We start from the raw sequence: 10,639 nt of genomic DNA, 5'->3' as shown, positions 1-10,639 counted from the left end.
GATATTAAATACCGACCCGAGGGGAAGCTGGGCTCGGGTGCTGTCTGCACCAAGGAGGGATCCCGTGCCCTCCCTGCAGCTGGCGGTCGGATTTGGTGCTGGGGAGACTCCTGGCCTTCGCATCGCATCCAGTCCCAGCCCGGCTGTCTCCTAATTCGATTTTCCGTGTCGGGAGGAGGAGGCCAAGGGCGGTCTGGGCCTTGCTCACACGCCTCTTGGTACGTCTTGGGGACTGCAGATCTCCAGTCCAATCACCTCCTCGACGGCGCTCCGGGTTGCCTGATTCTTCTTGTCTGGGGGGGGGGGGGGGAGGAGATCTCTCTCTCTCTCTCTCTCTCTCTCTCTCTCTCTCTCTCTCTCTCTCTCTCTCTCTCTCTCTCTCTCTTCCGGGACAGAGAAGGGCTCTGCCCGCGCCCCAGGCTTCAGCCGGCAGTCAGAAGGCTCCCTGCAGAGGCACAAGCCATGTTGATTTTACGGAGAAGGCTGCTATGCACATTTCACTGCTGATTTATTGGTTTTTAACTAGATCCTTATGCTGGGCTAAAAAAGCCATCTTGCACTTTGTAAGGCTCTGCTGACTGCTGCTGAAAATGACACAGGGGCTCCTCCTCCCCTCCCCCACCCCTCACCCCATCCCACCAAAAGGGCGAGCGATGGTGGAGGTGGTGGAGGTGTAAGCTAGGAGCCCTCTTCTGAGCAAGGAACCTTCCGCTGCAGCCTCTCAGCCACTGACTACCTGCGGTGTGCACTGGGGTGAGTGTGTGTGTTAGTGTGCCGAAGACTTTATGGGTCTAAAGGGAGGGTCTGGGAGAGGCAGGGGCATAGTGCTCATGTTTTCTCTATCTGATACCATAGAACTCTTACTGTATAGATTATTGAACTTGGGGGTGGGTCAGCAAACGTAGAGGGACACCCTGGGTCATGACTGTGTGACTTAGGAAAGCTATATAAACTCTCTGATCTCTCTCTGCTTTGTCATCTCTGAAACGTCTGTAGTTCTTATTTGTGGTGTGTGAATCAGACAGAATCTTGTTTTAAGCCCGTCTCTCCCCTTGGGTTTAGAACACAGATTAGATGGGGGCTTAATGGTTTGAGTCCCTTTGGAGTCTTCCTCCCCATTCTGGCTCATAACTCTGGACACAGGGAAAGTCCTTAACACAGAGGTTGCTTAATTCCCATCACCTCCTAGGATCACATGCAGTTTCATAATTCAAATGGGAGATTAAACAACACAAACCACACATTTATAAATTTAAAGGCACCTTCCATCATCACATTAGCTTACCGAGTCCTCAGGTAAGTTCTGGGAGGGTAGAGACAGGCTATGCTATTAACCACAGGAGCTTTCTCAGACCTGTGACTTGAAGCAAGGATGGACAGCTTCTAGCCTGGAGCTCATTTCTTGATGTCTTGGTTGCTTCTCCTGTTATTTAACCGCCTCCCTCCTTTTCCAGGACAGCTTCAAGGGATGGTTGCTGGTACACACACAATGTGGAGACCACAGATACCCACCTTTTAGAAAGGGCCCTTTGGCCAGCCCTGGAAAAACCACCAGAGAACAGGGTGGGCACGATAAAGACAGGTCTGATTGAGACCCCCACAACCCAGGGAGCTGAAGGAGGATGCTCACGCATCTGCAGAATCCATCAGCGGCTTGATGGGTCGCTGTTAAACAAAGATGGGATAAGGTTACACGTGTTTTCCGTGGGAGTCGGCTCCAATTTCAGCCTGATGATTTAGTCAGGTGTAAGCATGAAGTTTCCAATTTAGAGGAATAAATCTCCAGTGATTTTATTATCCCCTGTTTTACCCTGACACCCAACTTCACCCCGGCCCCCTGTCAAAGCCCTCATGATGTGTTTATATAGGGCGCACTGTAATTGATTGGCGTGCAATAGAACATGACACAGAAAATGTGGCCTTCCCCACCAGGCTAACTCTGGAAGCTTCCATATTTCATCATCCTCCAGGTTCAATCAGTGGCTCCACTCACTGTGGTCACAAATTCCTGGGATTCTGGATTGTCTGTGAATAGGAGTATGGGGCCAAGGGGTTCAGCTGGGACCCCCCAGGTGGTCCCAGAGCCTGGAGCTGTGGGATGAAGAGAGAGGCTTCTGTTCTGGGCTTTTGGGCTCTCTAGATTCAGTACCTCAGCAATTCTGCCTGATGAGAGAGTAGCCAGAATGAATTTTCCATGGCTCTAAGATATGGTAATTCCAATGTCCCAAGCTTCTAAAAAGGTCAGTTTTGAATAAAATGTGGTTTCCAGCATCTATGAATCCATGGTATTAAAGTACTACATCTACAATACCACCATGTAATACAACACTATACTGTAGTAATATCATTAATAAATATGCAAACATAGATGTGGATCTTCATATTAACAGCAATATTAAAACTAATACCGATTATGCTATTATCACTTACTGCAAGTTTCAACGTGCTTGCCGTGGTACTAGGTGGGCCGTACAATTCTTTTCTTTATCTCTCCCACAACATTATGAAGGCATTGTTATATCCTATCCATGTTTTGTACATGGTCCTAATGAGGACCAAGAGGGTAATAAAATTCAAGTTGGGCTGTTTAAGATTCTAAAATATTAGCATTGCTACCTTATATGCAGCAAGCCAAAGTAGGGAAAGCAGACAGATGTGGGGTAAGAAGCCTTGACTCTTTGATTTGTTGTCAGGAGCATACCTAGTAAATGGTCACAGTGTAGCCCATGCCACTGACCCCTGTCCTCAGCCCCAGGAATGGTATCAAGGAAAAGAGCATCCAAGTCTTAGGGTAGAGGAACAAGGACACAGACATTCTAAACTTTGATTACAGAAAGTTCCCTTTGAGTCCTACAGAACCCTATTATTTCTTAGTCTGAAGGTGGAAAAAAAATCACTGTAACTCAGTCTTTCAACCAGCATCTGGCTCCTTCCTACTACCTACTTCATGTGATGGGTAGAGCATATTTAGTGATAGCAATTGTCTGCTTACAATGAACTAAAGTTTACTTTGCTGTAGCTTTGACTTAGGGTTCTCAGCTCTGTCCTATAGGGACAGAAAACTGCTTTCTCTGCTCCATGACTGCAGAGTTCTTAATACAGTAAACCAAGCCTGTTTACTCACCACTCATTCATCAACACCCTCCCCTCCTCCCTCCTTTCATCTACTTGCTCACTTATTCACCACCCACTCATCCATCTATCCATCTATTTACCCACCCATCCATCTATCCACCTACCCACCCACCCACCCACCTACTCATCTACTCATCCATCCATACACCCACCCATCCGTCCATCCATCCATCCATCCATCCATCCATCCATCCATCCATCCATCAATCCACTCACCCATGCATCCATGCATCCATGCATCCATCCATGCATCCAGGCATCCATGCACCCATGCATCCATCCATCCTTCCCTACACCCACTCATCCATCCATCCATCCATCCATCCATCCATCCATCCATCTATCCATCCATCAATCCACTTACCCATGCATCCATGCATCCACCCACCCATCCATCCATATACCCATCCATCCATCCATCCATCCATCCATCCATCCATCCACCCACCCATCCATCCATCCATACACCCACCCACCCATCCGTCCGTCCATCCATCCATCCATCCATCCATCCATCCATCCATCCATCCATCAATCCACTCACCCATGCATCCATGCATCCATGCATCCATGCATCCATCCATCCATCCTTCCCTACACCTACTCATCCATCCATCCATCCATCCATCCATCCATCCATCCATCTACTTACCCATGCATCCATGCATCCACCCACCCATGCATCCATGCATCCACCCACCCATGCATCCATGCATCCACCCACCCATCCATCCATATACCCATCCATCCATCCATCCATCCATCAATCTACTTACCCATGCATCCATGCATCCACCCACCCACCCATCCATCCATATACCCATCCATCCATCCATCCATCCACCCACCTACCCACCCACCCACCCATGCATCCTTAATTCATCAAGTAGTTCAGCTATCCATCAAGTATCCACTCCTCCATTTATATATTTATTAATTCATTGGGTAACAACACAAAAATGACACTGGTTAGGAGCTCTGGGGTGGGACCTAAAAATATGCTTTTAGTATTCCTGGAGAGATCTTACTCATTTCAAAATATCTATCATCTAGGGACTTTCTAGGCAGCTTCTTCATTCATGTCAGTGAAGATTCTGGTTTATACATGTTATCAGGTTGGAGAGGAGAGGGGTCAGTGCAGGTGGCTCAGGGCAGCTTCTTGTGCTCTTTGCTTTACACTAGTAGTTCTCGCCCTTTTTAGTGCTGCAACCCTTTGTTTTCATTGCTACTTCATAACTGTTATCTTGATACTGTTATGGATCATAATGTAAATATGTGTTTTCTGATGGTCTTAGGCAACCACTATGAAAGGGTCCTTCAGCCTCCAAAGGGATAATGACCCACAGGTTGAGAACTGCTGCTTTGCAGACTGAGGACTCAGATACAATCCTTGCTTGAACTAATACTGAAGCTCTGTCCTGGATTTAAGTTTCAATTCCATTCACCTCCTCCTTTGTTCAACACAGGTATTGCCTGTCTCAGAATCCTTGAATATGGTGGTGTGCAACATCCAGGCTTTTACCCTTGGAAAGCTGATCTGCTATCCTGGGAAACAAGAGATAAACAAACAAATTGATGGTTAGGATTGCTTTGGATTGTGAAGGGTTATTATGGAAAAGAGTGGAAGTCCACAGAGCTGGAAGGAAGACATTGTTTTTAGACAAGATAATCAGGAATATGTGGCAGTTTTCACTGGAGATGGATGAGATGGGCCGGGGTCAGGGGTGACAGGAGGGGGCTCCATAAGGCCTTTCTGGGTTTACTTCCTTGTCTAGATGTCACTCTAAACCCTGAAGAAGAATGGGACAAGTGATTCACCTGGATCCCAGAGTGAGCCAGAGGACTGAGGTGTACCATGTTCTGTGTACAATGTGGCTTCTGGTACTCACCTGTTCTCCAGAGTCTGGAGTCTCTGGTGGTCTGTGAGGGACAAGTTCCACTCTACCTGTCCTCTTCTGAAGTGAAAGCATTGTGGGGCTTCCTTTGGGGACAGAGCATAGAGTGTTCATTAGCTCAGCTGATCTAGAGGCTGAGCATCCAGATACGTCGTCTCTTGCCCTGGCTCTGGCTTACAGTGGGACACTGGGAAATCTTTTTCCCTCTAAAGAATTCAGCTTCCCTCATGTCAGAAACTGCTGTTTCCAGAGCAGGAGAAGGGAGATAGTGAGACCACCACCCTGGGCAGATGTTATGTGTCTGGTGGAGTCTGGGCACCACACCTGGTGGTCCTGAGGTAGATATTTGCTCCTAGACCACAGGGAGGCCATCCCAGAGCCAGGAAAGCAGAGCTGGCTAGCCATGCTGTGCAGATGAAGATAAGGAGCCGTGCAGGTCAGGGTTGACATGTGGAAGCACTTAGGAGCCTTGGGAGCTTAGGCAGTGCAGAATGAAAGGTCCTGAAGGGCTGGGGGCAGGGTGCAGAGGTTCCAGGCCTCTGGCAGCTCATTCTACAGGTGGTGAGACTGAGGGGAAAGCATTGTTGGTGCGATACAGTTAGCAAAGAACACAACACAGCCTCTGTTATCTGTGGACTTCAGCTGTACTGCTCAGCGCCTCTGACCTCACTCCGGGCTTTTGCTAGTGTCCTGTGCTCTAGTGCCAATCAATCCCCCTCTTCTACGGAAGTCGTGCTCCCTCAAGGCTCAGATCTACTGCTGCCTCCTCCAGGAAGCCTTCTCCAATTTCTGGGTCTTCTCACCTTCTTCTCTGAGTCTTAAGATCATTTCATCTCTAACTCTTTTTTACTTTCTGCCACTTTCTCCTTTAGACTAACACTGACATCTTTTGTTCAGATTCTCCAGGCAAATTACACGTACTTCCTATTGAGTGTTCACAATGTCTCTTTTGATAGATAAGAATCCCTGAGAAGTATAGTTATCTGCTTCAAGTCACACAGAAAGTTCCAGAGGTGGCACTCACACTGTAGTTTAACTGGATCTCTCAGCTGCACTGAAGCCTTGCATGCCTGCCTCCTTAGAAGTCACTTGTCTTCAAGGACATGACATGACTTGTGTCCATACTGCCTTCATGTTCTCATCTGACCACTTGACCCTTCAGTGTCAGGACAGGGTTCCTGCTTTCTGTGTGTGGCTGTTCCCAGCATTGGCTACACATTGCTTGGTTAGAAGGCAGGTTAATGATAGACTCAGAGGTTGTACATTGTCCAAGGGGGGAGTGTCCAGGCATGGTCTGGTCTCTCTTTTATAGACTGCCCCCTGGGTGGCTAGCTCAGCTAGCCTTGAAAGACAAATGAGAGGGTTGGGCCATGGAGATGCCAGTTGGAGGGCAGCTGTGTGTTGCTGAAGTCAGAGTCACAAGTCACAGTAGTGATGATGGGGGGGGGGGTCCATGAGTGTTAAGGAATGGTGAGGTGATGGAAAGTTCTAGGACTCCTCAGAAACGAGTGTCATTGGACATGCTTCATGGCTTCTCTCAGGACTTTTGCCTCTGGTTTTGGTGACAAGGAGATTACTACCTCCCTAGAGGGGCATTTTTTTCTGGTGTTTCCTGGAAGAATTTCTGGGGCAGAAGCATCTGGAGATAGAGTGAGGTCATGAGGTGAGCACTGCCCTCCCCTACCACTCATGTGTCTGTCTGTCTGTCCCATGAATCACATCCATCCGTTCATCCACAGAGCCCATCTTCTGGTCCATGGCTTGTGCAGGAACAAGGTGAGAGGTGAAGGTACAGAATTAGGAGCAACCACAGGAAGAGTCCTCCTGAGCCCCTTGATAAAATGGCATTCATGGGCCTGCAAACAGAACATGGTAATATGAGGGTGGCAACACCCAGTGGAGATGATTTGAGAACAAAGTGGGACCAGGCCTCTGGTCTCTGAGCATGCTCACATTGGCTAGTGAGAACTGTCATCTTCAGCCCAGCTCACACTGAATGGCCCACAATTTGAGGGAATGTTTTTTCTCATCCTAGTAGTGGTTTGTGCAAGAAGTTCCCTGGCACCTCTAAAATAGGGAAAGCTAATGCTTTCTGCAGGCTCAGTGCCCTCCAGCTTGCAAGTTTCTCCCTGCTTAACATACTGACTTCAGTTTCCTTAGAAGCCTTGGGAAGTAAAAGAGTATTTTCATAGCCGTTGTCATAAGAGCAAACCTTTCCCCTCTGAAAACCAGAGTTAGAATCAGGGTGTCTCTTTCCTGGCCTCTTAGTCCGTGTGCATGTGGCCAGCTCTGTGTATGTATGGTGTATGTCCATGTGAACATGCATATGTGTGTATGTAGGTGCATGTACAGAGGTGTGCACATGTGTGTGGAGGTGACAGGTTGACAATAAGTCTTTCTCTGCTGTTTGCTACCTTATCTTTTGACCTAGGGTCTCTCATTGCACCTAGAGCCTCTCTGGCCAATGGGCTCAGAGGATGCGCCTGTCTCTGTGCCCCTACCATGAGAGGTGAGATTTGCACCATCATGCCCAGCTTTATGTGGGTGCTGGGGATTTGAACTCAGGTCCTCATGTGTGTACGGCAGGCATTTGACTGACTGAACCACCTCCCACCCCCAGGCCACCAGCAATCTATCTCTAATGATTCTTTCAGCCTTAGTAGAGGCTGAGGTAAAGACTGCAGGCGAGGTCTTGAGGACAGGGAAGCCACTGGCAGTGGGTATTTTTATATCTTTTCATACAGTGTTTAAGTGACAAATGGAATTGGAGCCCTGGGAGGCTTAGAGGGCAGTCTCTGCCCAGAGACTTACAGGGTACCAAGGAGGGAGATAGCTGGGAAATCCCGGAATGAAGGAAGACAGGAGTGAAGTCCTATCCTCTAGAGGGCCACATGGAGCCTCAGAGAAGGCTCCAAGAACCAAGCACAATAGGTTTGAATGTCAGCTTTGCTGCCTCTCAGCAAGCAAGTCACCTACATCTGTGCACTTCAGTTTTCCTAGGCTAACATCAACACACGCATCCTGATAGTACTCGGGCCCATTGAGCTGTTCAGAGGAGCAGATGAGGTAATGCCTGAACCGTTGCCTGCCCATGGTCCCACACACTCCGGAGACATTAGATGTCACCAGGGCTTGCTTTTTCCTTGTCAGAAGGGAGTGAGACCATTTATAGCTAAATCCTCCCTGCTTTGGGGCTGTCCACAGCACAGAGGTCACCTGGGAGGGTTGCCACACCCATATCCGTGAACCAGCACAGAGTAGGAAGTGGCCAGACTGGATGGACTGCAGTGCCTGCGTTGAGTGAGTGGTGTCTCGAAGCCCCACGCCAGCCTGTCCCCAGGGATCAATCACACACACATTTCTAATGATTATTTAAAGCTTTTGGCTGCAGGCCCAATCTGGAAGGGCCCTTTCAGTCTTGGTCAGGCTGTGGCAGATGGAAAGGAAGCTTGTACAACTCTTTGTGAGGGTGGCTTCTTTTATTCCATTATTTTCTTAATAGACTCACTGACAAAATATTGCTCTTGGCTACAGCCTAGCCTACAGCTTGTGTTTAGAAGTAGCAGGCTGCCTGGATTAGGGAGCAGCAAGATTCCCCTCTCAGGAAGCGGCAGGCACAAGGGCCCAGAAGTCCCTGACACCCCAGGGTGTTAGAGGAGTATCTCCTTTTGGTGGTCTCCAGGCCTGGGCTCCAATGCTCTCTCTACCCAGGAGGTTGTGGATCCCTTCAGGGGACCTGCCATTCATTTAGCGAAAGTTGACACTGAACTCTGGTGCTCGGCTCCGGCTGTTCCCACTACATCCTGCCAGAACCTGGGGAGCTTTGGAGGACTTTCTAAGGCAGGGTTTGTCATAGAGCTCTAGGGTTCCTTAGATGTAGCGCTAGCTCATAACCAGGGTTGGTGATGCAGAGAAGGGGAGATCCAGTCTCCAACCCTATTTCCAATCTAAGTAGCCATGAGTTTATTTTGCTTTAACTTTGGCATTCTTTGTAAGGGCTTATTTGAAGAAAGACTTACTCTGCTGGCTAGATAAAAAGCATACTTATTGATGGCTAACTTCCTCATTGTATAAAAGGGGAAACCGAGGCACAACGAGTAGACTGACTTACCCTAGGTTATGCAGACATTGGCAGAGTAAGGCTATCTCTCTTGACTCCCCAATTGTGTCAGGGAGCTGAAGTCAGTGTGTGAATCACAGACCAGGAGACCCTGGTCTGGAGCCAGTCTTGCAGACTTGTCTCAGGTATGCGTGCAACTCCAAAAGAACACACAGTCCCGAGCCCCCATCTCCAGATGATGCTGTAACAAATGCTATTGGCTGGGTGGCTCACACACAGAAATGTATTTTCTCACAAAGATCAAAGTGTCAGCTGCCTGAATGGCTGGGCTCTGGGGAGGGCTAACTTCCTGGCTTTTTTCCTATGTTCTCATCTTGGGTAGAGAGACAGGAAGGAGTGAAGGAGAAGGGGAAAGGGGATAAGGAGGAAAGAAGAAAAGGAAGGGAAGAAAGGAGTAGGGAGAAGAGCTCACTTCTCTTTTTTTATGACGGTGTTAATTCCATCTTGGGGAGCCTAGCTTGTCACCCAAACTAATCCTGATACCTTCCAAAGGCTCCTTCAAATATCCTCACATTGAGGGTTAGAGTTTCAATATCTTGGGGAACAGAAAAGGTCACCCCTTATACTGGAGATTGAGTTTTCGTGGCTCAATAGAAATGGCCTCCATGGGGTGCAGTTGCTCCGCCTGATCCCCAGCCAGCTTCTGGGGTTCAGTCTGAGGGTTAGGAACTTGGAACCTCTTGGAGAAGAATCTCCCAGGAACAGGCAGGGACTGACTTACTGTATGTGAGCGCAACAAGGCAGCAGTGAAGGCTCTATGGAGTTGACTTAGTAGCTGAGAGAACTTGCTTCACAGGCCTTACAATCTCTATTCATGTGCTGTGGTAGGCACACACACACATGTACACACATATACACAGATACATACACATGAGCGTGCACACATGTACACACATATGAGTGCATACACATGTATACAGGAAACATTTAACATAAAAGTTAGCATCTTGGGCAGGGCTGGGGATGTAGTGGTAGGGTGCTTGCCCACCATGTCTAATCTGAGCCTGATCATAGCACTCTAACATAGACAAGAAAGAAATCTAAAACGATCATTTCCATTTTAAGTACACAGTTTATGGTACCGAGCACCCTCACACCACTGTGCACCACTATGGCCACCACTCTCTTCTCTAGAACCATGCCACTTTCCTTGGCTAAAGCGCTTGTCTATGAGCTGTTGGTTCTCCATCTGCTCTACAGCCTGCTCACTTGTGGTAACTGCTGATCAACTTTCTGTCCCTGAAGTGGCCTGTTCCAGGTATGGAAATAAGTAGTTGTTATTATTATCATTATTATTATTAAAAGTTTTAATTATTTTATGTGTATAGGTGTTTTGCCTGCCTGCATGTCTGTGTACACTGTGTACAGCCTTGTGTCTGAGGAGGCCAGAGGAGAGCATCAGACTCCCTGGAACTGGTGTTCAGATGATTGTGAGCTAGGAATCGAACCCCAGTTCTCTGAAAGAAAGCAGTTAGCACTTAACTGCTGA

Source organism: Apodemus sylvaticus, chromosome 3 (genome assembly GCF_947179515.1).
Source record: "Apodemus sylvaticus chromosome 3, mApoSyl1.1, whole genome shotgun sequence".
In the NCBI taxonomy this organism is placed as follows: Eukaryota; Metazoa; Chordata; class Mammalia; order Rodentia; family Muridae; genus Apodemus; species Apodemus sylvaticus.
This window is presented reverse-complemented; position numbering follows the sequence as displayed.